Source organism: Pinus tabuliformis, chromosome 7 (genome assembly GCF_031772625.1).
Source record: "Pinus tabuliformis cultivar Carrire ecotype Pingquan chromosome 7, CPIR1, whole genome shotgun sequence".
NCBI classification, from domain to species: Eukaryota; Viridiplantae; Streptophyta; class Pinopsida; order Pinales; family Pinaceae; genus Pinus; species Pinus tabuliformis.
In genome coordinates this window covers 1,844,653,326-1,844,671,388 of record NC_142293.1, presented here as the reverse complement: position 1 = coordinate 1,844,671,388, position 18,063 = coordinate 1,844,653,326, and positions in this window count along the sequence as shown.

The following is an 18,063-nucleotide window of genomic DNA, read 5'->3' as shown; positions in this document are numbered from 1 at the left end:
CTGATTAGTGAAAATAAAGGCTGCAGCAATAAAAAGAAATCAAGCTGTACATAACTCAAGAAAAGGAAATGCTGTATGTGAAATAAAGAAATTGCAGAAATATAAACATGAAATACTTATACAAGGGCAGTCATGAACGGGGGCCCTCCATCCATACAACCCACAGAAAACTCAGATGCTTTAAAACTTCAAAACAACACTGTTTCCATTACTTCACATGCAGAAATACATAGTCAAAAGTGCTCGAACAGCTCTATAAAAACAGAGTTCAGAAAGGTGCTAAAATTCTCACAAGTTCATAAACTACAGCAGCTAAAAAAGTTAACATAAGCGTACACAGACGCAAGTATTTATAGGCATCTGCAAGATGGCCTAATGCGTAAAGCATAAAACAGAAAATAAACTGAATATCATGCGTATTAAAGGTGCAGTGAACACGTCATATGCTTCATGGTCGAGCTGGAGGTCCTGGTCGTTATGGGCAATGAATCCAGCGTTGGATCATGTTCCCCACGGCTTAGAAAACACGGACAAGTCATCTTTTCCACCGACGTGACCAAACAGCTTACGCATCAACGTTAAGCTGCCTTTATTTGACCGTAACTTGACCCCCTTTGACCGGAGGTACAGATGACGTGGCTGGCTGAACTGATGGCACAGGAACCTCGAGCACATATATTCCAACGTGCCCATGTGGCTCGTTCTGCAAAATAGCACGTGGAACCTTGAGATCAACAAAATGGTTGCGGAATCATCAGATGGCTGCGGAATCGCTGAATGGCTGCGGAATCTCTGCAAATATGTCAAAAACTAAACAAAACAGTCACCCATTAGCAAAGCTCACTTGATCATGTTTAATGACAACTAATGTAATGATCTGGGTGGAAAATGAGGCAAAAGAGAGAGGAAAGTGATGAAAACAGTAGGTAATGATGGATGATAAGGTGTAAAGTAGAGGCTCTACAGTAACTACCAGATCTTTAAGTAATTTCAAACATTGCACCTTATTGGAATCAAAAGTGTACAGGTCATGATAAGGTCTTGTCACCTACAACTATAGTTGATCCATAATTGTTTTTGGCATCAAATTATGGGATGCCCCAGAATCTAGCATATAATTATAAAGAAGAAAATCATGGATGTTCAAAGTTACATAAAAAGGAGGAACACTTTCATCCTGAACATCATGACTTTTACCAAAAATAACAGATGGCTCCTCATCTTGCAAACTGATCACATCACCCTTAACACCCACACTTGAAGACTAAATCCATTTAGACACTTGTAGATTATAACCAATATTTCTTATCAATTCCGATAAAGGAATAGGAATTTTAACTTTTTTCTAATTCCTTTTCTACAGTAAAAGAAGAAGTAATTTTTTCTACTTTTGATTGATCTTGTGTCTCATACTATTGTTGTGAAGTGAAGCTTCTGCATTCTTACCTTGTGGCACATCAAAAGTAACTTTCATAGGTTGTGTAACTAGATTTTGTCCAGGCCTTAAATCATATCTTTTATTAAATTCAACAATTAGAAATTTTGAAAAAGTTTGATATTTAGAAACTTTAGAAGATTCCACATTCTGGACTAAAGATTAGTTTTGGTCCACATGAATGATAATACCTTTAAAATGTTGATTAGAAAAATAATTCATATCATCTACAACTTGTGTTACTTCCTCAATATCTTGATCATAAATCATTAATGGAGGTTGAATTTGCTTTTCTATATTTTTGTCTTTGTCTTTGTAGAATCTGGGGTTGAAAAGTTCTTCTGAAAGGTCCTAGATTTCTGTTCACATTTTGTTGCATTTTTCAAGGTTGAGTTTCCATTCTAGAGATTATGTTAGACAAGTTTCTCAACATTCTAGTGATATCATCAATTTTGCTAATCCTATTCCTTAGTTTCTAGTGAGGAACCAACTTCTGATTTTGCCCTCAACTTTGTCTCAGCTTTCTCAGCTTTTGCTCTCAACTTTCCTGAAGCTGCTCTATTGGCCTCAACCTCAATTGCATCTCTCTGAATATCTGCTAAGGTAGTTGACTTTATTTCTCTTAACATCAATGCAAAGTCATCATCAAAAGCTTTAGAAAATCTCACTTTAGCAAAATTAGTTGATGGATTAACGTTTGTCGACTTTTTATTGTATATTTTGTTAAACCTTTTAATAAAATCAGAAACTGACTTACCACGGTTTTTCTTAATAGTCTCAATCTTAGTCAAATAGTAGAGAAGATCCTTTTTAATTCCCCATTAACTAATGAAGATGTTTGTTAATGCCCTCTAGTTATGAATTAAATCCGGTTGCAACTATCTGAACCATATCATGGCATCCCCTTCTAATGATTACACAAATAATCTAATGTATACATCATGATGTTCAATGTTAGTATTATCTACAAAATCTAAAAAGGCTGACAAATGATCTTCCGCAGTCATTCCAATTTCTCCCTTGAACTTCGGTAAGTGCTTTAGATATCCATCCTGAAGAGCGTTTAGAACGCCTGGTAATCTCAAAGGAACATATCTAGCATTCCTAATTGATTGGATTCCATCCATGGTTTGTTGTGGAATAGAAGAAATAGGTTGCTTAGGAGATGAAGGCTTTTTCAGACACTGTTGCTTTGGGGTTATGGGCTTCTTTGGAGATTGAGGATGGATAATTGATTTTATTTTTTATTTTTATCTCAAGAATGATTATCTGTTATTCTCCAGATGCAAGGGGATTAGAGTAAACATTAATTTCCTCTTCAGGTTGATCATAAATACAAGGAAACGTATGAATAACAGAGGAGATAAAATCTCATGATTTAAGTTTAGGTAGTTGTAAATCAAGTTCAACTTCTGTATCAAATGCTTCTAAAAGTGACATAGGAAGTTCAAATGATTCAAGTTGGTCAACCAATAAAGCAGTTTGTTACAACATTGGCACATCAAAAGTAGCTTTCTTAGGTTGTGTAACTGGATTTTTTCTGGGCCTTAAATGATATCTTTTATCAAGTTCGACAATTAGAAATTATGGAAAAGCTAGATATTTAGAAACTTAAGAAGATTCCACATTCTAGACTAAAGATTGATTTTGGTTCACGGGAACGATAGTACCTTTAAAAGGTTGAACGACAAAATAATTTATATCCTCTACAACTTGTGTTACTTCCGCAATATCTTGATCATCAATGATTAATGGAGGTTGAATTTGCTGATTTGTATTTGGTATTTCTCTTTGTAGAATATGAGGCTGAAAAGTTCTTCTAAAAGGTCCTGGAGGTTTTTTCACATTTTGCTACATTTGTCTAGGTTGAGTTTCCATTCTAGAGATTTTGTTAGACAAGTTTCTCGACATTCTAGTGATCTCATCAATTTTCTGATCCCCTTCCTTAGTTTTTGTTAAGGAACCAACTTTTGCTTTTGCCCTCAACTTTCTCTCTGCTTTCTCAGCTTTTGCTCTCAAATTTCCTGAAGCTACTATGTTTTCCTCAACCTCAATTCCATCTGCATAAGTAACTGCTAAAGTAGCTGGCTTTCTTTCTCTTAACATCAATGCAAATTCATCAACAAAAGCTTTAGCAAATCTCACTTCAGCAAAAGTGGTTGATGGCTTAACATATGGTGGAATTTTATTGTAGATTTTGTTAAACCTTTTAATAAAATCAGAAACTAGCTCACAAGGATTTTTCTTAATAGTCTCAAACTCAATCAAATAGTAAACAAGATCCTTTTTAATTCCCCATTAACTAATGAAGATGTTTGTTAATGCCCTCTAGCTGTGAATTGAATCGAGTTGCAACTATCTGAACCATATCTTGACATCCCCTTCTAATGATTGCACAAATAATCTAATGTATACATCTTCATGTTCAATGTTAAGATTATCTACAAAATCAAAAAAGGTTGACAAATGATCTTCCGTAGTTATTCTAATTTCTCCCTTGAACTTTGATAAGTGCTTCAGATGTCCATCAGGAAAAGCATTCAGAACACCTGGTAATCTTAAAGGAGCATATCTAGCATTCACAATCGGTTAGATTCCAACCATAGTTTGTTGTGGAATAGAAGAAACATGCTACTTAGGAGATGAAGGATTTTTTAGAGACTGTTTCTTTGGGGTTATGGGCTTCTTTGGAGATTGAGGATGGATAATTATTTTTTTGATCTTAGGAATGATTATCTGTTGATCTCCATATGCAAGGGGATTAAAGAAAACTTTAATTTCCTCTTCAGGCTGATCAATAAATAGAAGGAAAGGTATGCATAACAAAGGAGATAAGATATCCCGGTTTAAGTTCAGGTAGTTGTAAATCTAGTTCAACTTCTGCATCAGATGCTTCTGAAAGTGACACAGGAAGTTCAAATGATTCAAGTTGGTCAACCAATAAAGCAGTTTGTAAATATATTCCCTTAGAAATAAGATCTAATACTTTTGGAGGTAAATCAGACAAATTAGGAGGTATTGGGATTTGTTTTGGTCTATCAAACTATGGAATTGACTCTGGTGGAATAAGAGAAGATGATGATCCAAGTCAGCATCTGAGTGAATCTTTCTGAACAAGTCTCTCTGGATCTGATAATGGTGCAAATAATTTAGGATCATAATGAGATTTGGTATGTCTCTTGGGAGGCAGGTTTCTAACCAATGGGGTATGCGAGGTGAAATTTTTTATCCTACAAACCTCTTATTCACCATTAAGAGGAAAATTCAATCATTGTCCTAGGGAAAATAACTTCAAAATTTGACCCCTGCCAATAACGCCTATCTTATATTACATATTTGTAGACAATCCTCGGCTAAAGAACTGTGCCAAAGCATCAATGTAATGGCTTTGTACGGAATGGAAGATCCAAAGATACAAATACTTTCTTTATGATTATAATTCTTATTCCTTAAGACCAATAAAAGTGATGGTGTTCCATAATAAGAACATTCAATCCTTATTAGTTCTTTGAAAGAAGAACTATGAATAACTTAAAATATTAAACATCCTCCATGAATATCTAATCATCTAAGATAAGAAGAAACATATAGATGAACCTCTATAGTGAACAAAAATACATCTAAGTATAGCATAGAAGCAACAATTTAATGATTTATGGGTGACCAATTAAACAAATTGTTCAATATTTTACTTACTATAGAAAATAACTTTGTAGAGGGACGTTTAGCCTAGTCGTTCCCAATGTACTACACTACCCCAAATATATGCAGAAACATAGTATAAAATCAATGGAAACACTCAAAAGTACACAATGTTGTCATGAGTAGAAACTAAAACCCTTTGATTACCCTCAAGTAGAAAGTATTACGACAATATTACAAAAAAATTCTCTAGGTATAAACAATTTTTCATTAAAAAATAGGAGTATATATAGAGTTCTTTACAAAATATTTGATCTATTACAAATTTACAATGAAAATTAGTTATTATCCAAAACATTTGGATAATTTGGATAACAAAATGATAAAAAAAAGAAATTAACTCTTATAATGTATGCATCTACCTTGATATCTGCATTTGAGTTCGTTGCATTTGGATTTGTTCTGTTTATGTTTCTCAAAATCAAGAAGTTTTTCGATCTCTTGTTGATATGCCGTGATAAAAAATTGAACTTATCCAATTAGCTTGACTAATTACGCCCACTCTTCATCTATTGGATAACCTATATCAATCATTTGCCTGTATGATTCATCTACTTCAGTATATTTTTCAAAATAAGGTTTTACTATGAGTAAATGTTTGATTTCATAACAAATAAACAAATCTTCAACTAATATTTGAAGTAGGTTTTGACCACTTAATTCCCCATTTATTCCCATAGACTTTGACATGTATAACGCTTCCTTGTTCAACAATGTTTGATGCTTCTCCTCTGTTACCATTTGCTCTTGTGCATTCTTGAAAGAGGGAAGACCTTTCTGCTGTAGAATAGAAATTTTTTTGTAGAATTTAATAATTTGTACCCGCAAATTCTCACACATTTCTTTGGTATTCAACATAGGAGTTTTCTTCCTAAGCACTTTCTTGGTATAAATGACTGCATTAGTTTTTTCTTCAATTCCTAACTCGTCATTTTTTCTCTTGATTTTGTGTTCAAATCTTTAATGATTTTACTTGCTAATCCAAGTTTATTTCCCAGTTTAGTTTTTATTTCATCAATTGCTTCCTTTGTTCTTTCCACTAACTCCTTGTGCTCCATAATGATTTCAATATAAGGCCATAAATCAAATACATAAGACATAATCTCCATCCAAATTTTCTCCTTTGCTTGTGTCAAACAATGAAAACTATTAGAACTGCTCAAATAATCCTCTTGTTGTTTCTATAAATTAGATGTTTTTTGTATCTCGGCTGCTAAAGCATTATCTGATTTGATTTTATTTGGTTATGCTCTATCCAACTTCTCTTTCAATTTGTCAATCTTTACACTATTTAGGGTGAGAGAAGATAGTGCTTCAAACAATTTTTCTATTGTATCATCTCCTGTTGAAACCTTCTCTACCATTGGAATTACTGTAAAACCTGTTTGTTTTTTTCCTTTATTAATTCCTCAATCTTTGCTTCAATCTTTTGTATTTGTAGGTTTTGTTCAATTATGGAGGATAACAAAGCTCCCTTCTCTTTTTCTAATTAACCTATTTCCTGTGTTCGTGGATGCTCTGTTGTAGGCAGTTTCAACCTTTTCTTGAGTGCTTGGATATCTTCATTCCTGTTTTTGATAATCTTCATAGTTGCATTAATATAGTTAGGATTCAACCCTAATTTAATGACAATATCTTCAAGAGTTTTAATCATGGTATCCTTTGCAAGAGAGGGTGTCCTTTCTATCTTAAGCTATGTCTAAATATTCGTTAAATAATGATGTAATTTGGACATATTAATAGCAAAACTAGTGAGAGTGGAGTAAATCATCCCACCTATTTGTTTGTGCAAATCTATTTGATCAATTGGGTGAATTTGTTTGTGTAACATCCTTGGTCAAAATCCATGTAATAAAGTTAAGAAAGGCAAAATAATACCCAAGGTCATGGGACATGTATTCCAAGTTGAATGTTGGGAAAAACATCGTAGTGTGGGTGTTCATTTGGTTTATTATGGCTAAGGAAATTGGAAAAGGCAATAGCAAACGCTTTGGAAAGGTGAAGTGACATTAATTGGAAATTTATTTATGAAAATAATGGAAATTAGGAGAAAAGGAAGGTGAAAGGTTGCAGGTTGCATGTGAGGAGGAAAATGAAGGAAAATAATGGAAAATGAAGAAAGTAGAGGCCTCATTAATAAAAAGGATTCTGAGGATCAGTTGGTATCTTTTTGCCTATTCAGTTTTAGAGCTCTTTCTTTCTACTCTCTCTCATACTCTTGGACACTTATAACATTCTTGGAGCACTCTAGCATTGGATCAAGGAAATCAAAGGAAGGAAAAAGAAGGCAAAAGGAAGTAAAGATCAAACGAGGAAGAGCATGATAAAGCAACTACATTATGTTTACTTGCAAGTATCAATTTGCATGTGTGATTTCATTGCTAGATTTGGCATGCATGGTGCATTCATGTGTGTTCTTGGTTCTCTTGTTGCCATTGGCATGGGTTTTTCCAGGTATGATAGTGTTCTTCAGCCTTGCCTTGCCATCTCCGTATAGCCATGGTGTGGGGGGTTCTCTTGTATTAGGTTGCGGTAGATTCCCGTATGGATTTGAAGTTGAGTGGGGTGGTCTTAGGATTATTCACAAGGCCTAGGAATCGAGGGATGAGATACACGGTAAAGCCTAGATGTGAACACTTTTGATTGAGCCTAGGAATCCCTTGACTAGTAATGGCAGGATACACAATAAAACGCAAAGGGTGGTGACCTCATAGGTCTAGGAATTCCTTGACTAGTAATGGTGGGATACACAGTAGAGCCAAGAGGTTGAGACAGAAAAATTCCTCATGGTGTAGGTGGAGAAACATGGTGGCATCCATGCTTGTTTAGGGCCTAGTGATATGGTGGTTATTGTAGTAAATCCTGGTTCTATTGATGAGGGTTGAGGTGTTTTGGCCTCGGGAAGACCTGGTTGGTTTTGTTGTGAGTACCACATTCATGCTTGGAATATGGAATGAGGGTGATTGGATGAAAGAAATATTTGGTTCAACCAATCTATGGTTGGGTGGTTTGTGGAAGTCCAAAACCTGGTTGGCTTTTGCAGTCATTAATAAGAGCTCTTCGCCTTGGTATTCCATGTGTTAATGTACCGGCTTATATGTGATTTTTATGGCTATTATATCCTTGTTATTTCTATTGGTTATATGCTTGTTACGAGTATGTTTTATGACATACTTGATGTATGATTCTCATCATGTTTTGATTTGAAAATGAATGAATAATGAATATATGACCTAATAGATGATAATGCAGCTATTATGATAAGGAAAAAATGCTTCCTTATGAATCTCAGAGACGTATAAGATCCTTATGCTAAGATCTTTTGTTAAGACCTGTAGATTACATATTTGTGACATGTTTGACGAAATTCCTGTCATGGCTAGTAGGGGTCAGATCAAGTACTTGTACCAATGATTGCATTAGTATCCTTATTCCATTATTATTTATCATTTCTGAAAGTTTCATGAAGTTCTGGGCAGTGGCTTGAGTCTTGGCCCTAAAAAAGTGGCACAAAATCCAGGGTTGCTGGCTCAGAACTAGCTAAAAAAGTCCACAATCACTAGCATGCCTTGTTCTGGGAGCGACTGGAAGGCCTCATTTGAATGCATGGCTTGTCATGGGAGCAACTAGGAGTCCAGACCAATGAAATGTCAAGTTGTCTCAGGGGGGGTTGGTCACCTGCAAGGGTTGGTTGGCTCTTTAAGGTTCTATAGCATGTGTGGAAGGTCATATTGGTTTGGTTTTATTGGTTGTAGTTCCTTAACTGTACATGGGGATTTGAATCACATCATAGTAGCCTCTTGTCACATGTTTACCCCGATGAAGCGATTAACTTGGGAAAATGTGTGAGGAGGGTGTTATAGAGTGGTACCAGAGCATGGTTCACCCCTTGGACTAGATGGGTGGTGTGTGTTGGATATGCATACATATCAGTTCCGTATGTGTTTTTCATGCTTGTGGTATATGTGCTTGTTTTGTATGCATGGTGTTGGTCATGGTGGCAATTCCGTTGCCATGTGAAATTTTATGGTGTTGTCGTTGGATTTGTTTTTCGTGAATGTATGTTGGTCATGCATTGTTTATGCATGTCAGTTCTTATATGTTGTTATGCATATATTGACATGGTTATAACTATTGTGCATGAGATCATGGTGTGTGATTGGTATGGTCAGGCATGGTAACTGGATGATGGTTGAAATGATGTTTATGTATTGATATGATTATGACTATACATGTATTGTGATAATTTGGTTGATCTTGCAGACGAGATATCATCCCCTAAACTATATTGAGGTATGTTGATTAGGTTACGTTTTTGTTTTAGATGACATGGTATACTTGCAGGAAAGAGATCAAAGATGAATAGTAAGATGGTAAACTATAGTTCACGAGATTCTCCTTATGGATCAAATGAGTAGCATGGTGTTGGGAACTCTTCTAACTTAGCAGACACACTCAGAAGCTTGAAGGCAGAAATAATAAGTTGCAAGGCAGATAATGACAAAATCATTCAGGTACATGAGAAACAAGCACAAGTCAATGCTGTAATCCTTCAAAGTTTGTCAGAATTGTAGAGACAGGGACCGTTTTAGATCAGCCATGGGCAGGAGGACATGACTAATGGGGCATATGGCAGTAGATCTCATGGTGGGCACAAGCAGGATAGGGATGATATGATCCGAGATGGCAAGCTCTTGGATACTCCAGATATTAGAGGTGATGGACACAGGTTCTATTCTAGTTCTGGTTCTGACATACACTATGATCATCATCGTTATCTTCCTTGCAGGGAGAGTGACATGGGATATTTTCTAGACAAGTTCAAGAAAGCAAAGCCACCTAAATTTGATGGAAATTTGAAGAAGCTGGATATGTAGAAGCATGGCTACTTGGGATGGAGAAATTCTTTGAGTTGCATGAATACATAGAGAATATGAAGGCAATCTTCAGCCTCAAAGGGAAAGAAAACATCTGGTGGGAAGATGTGAAGTAGGTTAGAGACACCATGACAGGATAATTGAGTTGGCATGAATTCAAGAGACTTCTCGGGAAGAAGTACTTGTCGGAAAGGTACTACGACAACAAAGCTAAGGATTTTTATGAGCTAAAGATGGGATCGATGATAGATGAGGAGTATATGACCATGTTTTTGGGGTTATTGAGGTATGTACCGTATCTTAAATATGAGAAGGCCAAAGTTTAGAGATTTATTAGTGGATTTCCATTAGAATTTAGAGATCATATTGACTATGATAAGCCTCGGTCACTTGAGGAAGTTATTGGGAAATTGAAGCTTTGTTATGAGTAGTAAAGGCGTAAGACAAAATCACAACAAGGTTGGAAAGGGAAAGACAAAGCTAGAGTTAAATGGAACCCAAAAAGAACAAGGGCTCAGGATGCAGGTGAGAAAGAAAATGTTTCACCAAATAAGAATTTCAATGTAGGTAGACAGGGACATGAGTCGCAATCTAGAGGGAAGCATAATGGAGGTAATTGTATGGAACCATTACAATGTTGGATATGTAGCAAGGAGAATCTCAAGAGAGTTTTTCCATAGTATCAGGGGGCAGGCCTCATATCTATAGTGCACAAGAGGCACAAACTATTGGGGATGTTGGGCAGAGTATTCCTCGTATCTATGCAGCATTAGATAACAAGCAAGCGGATCACCAGGCAACTGTTATTGAGATGGATGGTAAGCTTTGTGATCAAGTTGTTTCTATTTTGATTGACCCTAGATCTAATTTTAGTAATGTTAGTCCTGAAATGGTGGATAAGTGTGGTTTGAATAAAGAAGTGCATGCAGAATCTTGGTTAGTGCAGTTGGATACAGGTACAAAGAAGAGAGTGTATAATTAGGTAAGAGTTTGTGCATTCGAGTTGAATGGTATGCCTACCTCAACACATTTGAATGTATTTCCATTGGGATCATATAATATGCTTTTAGGCATGGACAAGTTGTATCTTCACATGACTAAGGTGGATTTTTATGATAAGGAAGATGAGTGCTTGGATGACAATGGAGAACAAAGAGTCTTTTAGGGTAAGGAGAAGGAAACATCAGTTAGAATGGCGATAGATATGCAAGAAAAGTGTAGTCGCAGAAAAGGGCGTGTGTTATTTGCAACACATATTTATAGTGATAAATGTTGATTTGGCGTAGCATCGGATGTGCTCTAGCCACAAAATTTGGTGGAAAGGTTAGGGCACATGAGATCTCAAATACCCAGAAAGGGTTTGTGTAAATTCTAAATAGTTTGGGAGATATTAAAATAATTACTATTTTAATGGAGTCCCTAAGTCTAAACTTAGGGAAATTAAAATATTAATGTGAATTAATATAAAAATGTGTTAGAATGGTTCAAAAGACATGGATCAAGCCAGGTCTAATCTTAATTTTTGATTAGGGACTTAATCTCGGCCATTGATTTGTCAACGAGAAAAGTATAAGAAGAGGCTTGAGGGTCAGTTGGAGGATACACCAGAGTGATTAGTCATTCTATTCTTTGGAGCGGGGTTTGCTAAGAGAGATAGAATTAATGATCAATTGCAGCGAGGGGTAGTGAGTACGAGGCAGAGAGGCAGGGACAGTGCCAAGAGACCAGCGCATAAGAAGAGAGAGGCAGATGCAGAGCCAGAGGGAGCCACGCAGAGGTAGTAGAGATTGCAGAGAGCCAGAAGGGCCTGCGTCATCCATGCAGAGGCTGCAAGAGTGACACAGAGAGCCAGAGAGGCTGCGCAAAGCCTTAGTAAGCTGATGTAGAGGGTTTTAGGCTAACGCAGAGGCCAATAGAGTTGATGCTGAGCTTCAGATTGTGCTGGAGAGGGATTTCGTGGAGCAGGCTTTCCGAATACCTGTTTCCGAAGAGAGGTATTGCTGCTAGATTTTGTTAGCTCTATCGGGTTAGCCAGTTTGGCACCCAATGTACTCAGAAAATAACTGCTTAATAATAAAACCCTCAGATAGTTGCACCGATTTTCCCGCATTGGGTTTTTTCGAGGACATTAGTCCAAAAACAATGGTGTCATTTGTGTGCATGTTTCTGTTTCCTTCAGTTGATGATATGTAATGTGTTGAGCATGCACTTGTATTTATTTTCAGTATTTACATGGTAAATAACTTGTTAATTAACAGAAAAAATAGGTAGGAATAAATCATAAAGTGCATGGAGGGTTTCTAACTGGTAGACTTAGAAACTTCAACATGGTATCAGAGTGTGGTTGCAGATCACAGGAGAACTGTGGACATTAGTAGAAAACAGATGTCTCGAGTGACAGAAGCTGTTCCTAGCAGCAATTCAACAAGGAAGGGGTGAAGAAGTGCCTGCGTCATCAAGTTTGAGCCAAGAAGAGGTTGCACAGAGGCTGAATGAGGCAAAGACAAGCTCACGCAGAGGCTAGGAGGGCTGATGCAGTTGGATGAGGGAGCTAGTTTGCCGGTATCGGGATTGCACAGAGGCTAAATGAGGCAAAGACAAGCTCACACAGAGGCTAGGAGGGGGACGCAGTTGGCTGAGGGAGCTAGTTTGCTGGTGTCGGGACTGCGCAGAGCCTAGGAGCTCTCACCTTCAAGATTCTAGGGTTTAGGAGGTTGTGGGTAAGTTGCAGAGTGGAGCTAGTGGGGTACTGTAGTCAGAATAGTACCTAACAGGGTAAGGCCAAGGAGGAGGGAGTTTTTAATGAGGGTTTCTAGCCAAGAAATCTGGATCAGTGGTGTAGTTTCACAAACGATCAAAGTAGGGGGCATATCGACATCGACATAAGGGTTTCCAGGAGGGAAATCAAGGCTCAGAGGAAGTCACATCGAGATCTCCGGGAGGGAAGTAGAAGAGCAGCATGGCACTACACAGAGTAAGAGACCAGGACAGATTGGACAGAGCCTCAAACTTCGTAGCCTGGAAGGCCAAAATCTTATCCATACTTGATAGAAATCATGTCAATCACTTCACCTTGAGGATGATAGCGATCCCAGTTGACCCAGCTGATAACGACAAGTACGAGGAGGCAATGGCGAGGGCCAAGAGCATCATCCTTAATGGGGTCAAGGACCATGTAGTACCACACATTGTCGAGAAGGAAAAAAAAAGATGTGGGAGGCCTTAAGTAAATTGTACCAACATACTTTTGTGCAGAGAAGGATGTTACTAGAAAATCAGTTGTGGTCATACCAGATGAAGAAGGGAGAAGCGATCGACACCTTCCTCGGTTGACTGAATGAGATCCGGGATCAGCTGACTTCCATAGGGGCCACGTTGGATTAGGAATTGATAGTGAGAACAGCCCTGAATGCAGTCTCAGAAGACTAGGAAGTATTTTTCCATAGTATATTGTGTAGAGCGACCCTTCCACATTGGGAGGAAATGTGGGTGGCTATTCGCCAAGAAGAGATCAGAAGGCTAAGCAAGGTGGGAAGCAACAGCAGGGGATTAGAGTCAAGAAGGTGGAGGAGGATGTTTCCCTAGCATCTAATGGAAAGCAAGAGAAACGAAAGAAGAAGGACTTCTCCAAGATCAAATGCTTCCACTGTGGGGAGCTGGGTCATTATGCGACCCAGTGTCCAAGGAAGAAGAACAAGGGAGAGGCCTCCAAGACCAAGGCAACGCCAGCAAGGGAAGAGAAGGAAGTGGAGATAGACAATGACCGTGCCATGAGTGCACACATGCCACTTGAGCAGAAGTGGGGAGACATCGAGTTGTAGTCAGACAGACTACAGGCGATGAGGGGCAGGATCCTCAAGGTACCCAGCCTTTTGGATTAGACCATGCTACGGGAGCCCCGAAGAGGAGTAGCAGGATTGGCAGATGTGGGTAGTGACGGATGCGAATGAAGCGCCATAGAAAGCTATAGTGCAACATTCCCGAGACAACGCGAGGCTAGTAGGTTGTAAAATGCGAGAGGCACATGAGTGTTGCACCAGTGCATGATGACATAGAGAGGTGTGCAACGATGCAAGATGCAAGGAGTTGTTGCAGTAGCGTAAAGGTTAGAGAGGGAGCACTTGTTAATGGTAGAGGGAGCTTCAGCATCAGGAGTACTCTACCTTGATAGAGAGATCAGAGTTGGGAGACCAGTTACTTACTTCTCAGTAACTGAGTTGCAGTGCAACAATTAGCAGTAGTAGTGCTATGGGCAGCACGATGCATCATGATGATAGATGCATTGCAGACACAACATTGGCAGTGGCAGGGCCATGGGCAGCAACACGGATGCAGAGGGAGCTGTCGTACATATGCATCAATGGCAGTGGCAGAGCTATGGGCAGCAGTACAAGATGAAATAGTGCAGAGGATGTTGGACAGCAGGCCTAGCTTCAACATAGGGACTGATGTCGGATGATCAAGGTAATACTCAGTGAGGAGTATTGCTAGAGCATAGTCCTCGCTGAGAGGGAGTGTTGATTTGGGGTAGCATTGGATGTGCTCTAGCCACGAAATTTGGTGGAGAGGTTAGGGCACATGATATCTCCAATACACAGAAAGGGTTTGGGTAGATTCTAAGCAGTTTGGGAGACATTAAAATAATTAATATTTTTAATGGAGTCCCTAAGTCTAAACTTAGGGAAATTAAAATATTAATGTGAATTAATATAAAACTGTGATATAATGGTCCAAAAGAAATGGATCAGGCCTTATCTAATCTTAGCCGTTGATTAGGGACTTAATCTCAGCCGTTGATTTGTCAACGAGAAAAGTATAAGAAGAGGCTTGAGGGTTAGTTGCAGGATACACCAGAGTGATCAATCATTTTATTCTCTAGAGTGCGGTTTGCTAAGAGAGATAGAATTAGTGATCAGTTGCAACAAGGGGCGGTGAGTATGAGGCGGAGAGGCAGGAACAGTGCCGAGAGACTAGTGCATAAGAAGAGAAAGGCAGATGCAGAGCCAGATGGAGCCACGCAGAGGCAGCATAGATTGCGGAGAGCCAAAAGGGCCTGCGTCATCCACGCAGAGGCTGAAAGAGTGACACAAAGAGCTAGAGAGGCTGCACAAAGCCTCAGTAAGCTGACGCAGAGGCCAATAGAGTTAATGTTGCGCTTCATATTGTGCTGGAGAGGGATTTCGTGGAGCAGACTTTCCGAATCCCTGTTTCCGAAGAGAGTTTTTGCTGCCAGATTTTGTTATCTCTATCGGGTTAGCCAGTTTGGCACCCAATGTACTCAGAAAATGACTGCTTAATAATAAAACCCTCAAATAGTTGCACTAGTTTTCCCACATTGGGTTTTTCCGGGAACATTAGTCCAAAAATAATGGTGTCATTTGTGTGCTTGTTTCTGTTTCCTTCAGTTGATGATATGTAATGTGTTGAGCATGCACTTGTATTTATTTTTAGTATTTACATGGTAAATAACTTGTTAATTAACATAACAAGTAGGTAGGAATAAATGAGTAAAGTGCATGGAGGGTTTCTAACTGGTGGACTTAGAAACTTCAACAATAAAGGTAAGGAGGATGAGGATGTGGAGGTATTGAGCAGGTACCCGATCTTGCAGCAGTTTTAGGATGTGTTTCCAGGATAGATTTTAGAGTTGTCGCCTCATAGAGAAGTGGACTTTTCCATTGAGTTGGTACTAGGTGTAGCACCAACATCAAAGGCACCATAGAGGATGAGCACACAAAAGTTAGTAGAGTTGAAGTTGTAGTTGAAGGAAATGATTGACAAGGGATACATTAGGCCAAGTGTATCGCCTTGGGGTGCACCAATGTTGTTTGTGAAGAAGAAGGATGGTACTCTCAGGCTATGCATTGATTATAGGTAGGTGAACAAGGTGAGCATTTAGAATAGGTATCCATTGCAGAGGATTGATGATTTGTTTGATCAATTGAAGGGAGCAACAATGTTCTCGAAGATTGATCTGAGATCAGGATACCATCAGGTACACATTAAAGAGGAGGACATCTACAAGATTGCTTTCTGGACCAGGTATGGGCATTATGAGTTTGTTGTAGTTCCATTTGGTTTGACTAATGCTCCAACTACTTTCATGTGTTTGATGAATAGTGTGTTGCGTCCTTATCTCGACAAGTTTTTTATTGTATTCATTGACGACATATTGATATATTCTACGAATGAGGAAGAGCATCCCAAACACTTAGCAATAATATTGAGATTGCTAAGAGAGCATCAATTATATGCTAAGCTCAGTAAATGTAGTTTCTTTCATACAAAGGTACAGTAATTGGGACATGTTGTTTACAATGAAGGCATAACAGTGGATCCAGAGAAGATAAGGGCTATCATGGAGTGGGCAGCTCCTAGAAATGTGCAGGAGGTAATATCATTAATGGGGCTAACAGGTTATTATAGGAGGTTCATCGGGAACATCTCTCACATTGCATATCCTATTACGTCACTATAGAGGCAAGGTAAGAAATTTGAATAGACAAAAGAATGTACAACAAGTTTTGAGCAATTGAAGTAGTTGTTGACAAGTTCTTCAATGTTAAATATTGTAGATCTACACAAAGAGATTGTGGTGTGTACAGATGCTTGATAGTATGGTTTGAGTCACAGAAACCGAATGAGCATGAACAAAATTATCTGACACATGATCTTGAGTTGGTAGCGATCATCCATGCATTGAAGATTTGGAGACACTATCTTCTTGGTAGGAGGTTTATATTGACGAGTGATCACAATGGATTGAGGTATTTGTTTGAACAACCAAATCTGAATGCCAGACAAGCTAGATGGTTGGCCACGATTAGTGAGTTCAACTTTGAGATCAGGTACATCAAGGGGAAATAGAACAAGGTTGCAGATGATCTTAGCAGGAGAGTGCGGGTGAATCATAAAGTGATATGATTTCTTATGCGACAAACTTATAGGATTAGATCTTATAGGAAGGATAACAGGATGGCAGGTATATGGAGTTTATGCAGAGGTTATAGGTGAGTAGGATGTGGAATATCATCTTACAACATATGCTTTGATCAGATTTAGGGATAGGATATATGTGCCAAACAACAATGAGCTCAAGAAGACCATCTTGCGAGAGCTTCATGCAAAACCGTATTCAGGTCACCTAGGATACTAGAAGACATTGACAACAGTGAAGAATTTTTATCATTGGAAGAATTTAAAGAAGGAAGTGGTAGGGTTTGTGGCTATATATTTGGACTGGTGAAGGCAGAGTGTAAGCATCCAGGTGAGTTTCTTCATTTGATTATGATTCCTGAGTGGAAATGGGAGGTCATTTCCATGGACTTCATCACAATTTTGCTCAGGACATCTAGGCAACATGATTCTATCATGGTTGTGGTGGACAGGTTGACTAAGGTAGTGCACTTAATTCCAATGAAGATCTAGTGATGTGGCACATGTATTAATCATACATGTAGTGAGCCTGCATGGTGTTTCATGGAAGATTGTGTCAGAAAGGGATGCTAGGTACACTTCCAAGTTTTGGAAGGAGCTGTTTGTAGGTTTGGGGATAGATTTGGCCTTCAGAAAAAAATTACCATCCATAGACAGATGGACAGACATAGAGGGTCCATAAGATATTGGAGGACATGTTAAGGATGCATGTGATGCATCAACAGAGGAGATGGGAGGAGTACATTCCATTGGTTGAGTTTGCTTACAATAATGGGTATCAGTTGTCATTGAGGATGAGTCCGTATGAGGCACTATATGGGTGGAGTTGTAATTATCCCATTAGTTGGAGTGATAAAGTGAACAGGGTAATGATAGGACTGAACAACAAGTTATTAAGAAGAATATAAAGGCAACACGTGATAGGCAGAAAATTTATGCAGATTAGAACATGTTGTTTAAGAAGTTTCAGGTCGGGAAATAAGTGTACTTTCACATCAAGCTGAAGAAGAGATCCTTAAGGATTGGATCATGTGCCATGCTAACACCTTGGTTTTATGGACCTTTCAAGATTCCTGAAAGGATTGGACCAGTACCATATCGATTTGTAGTGCC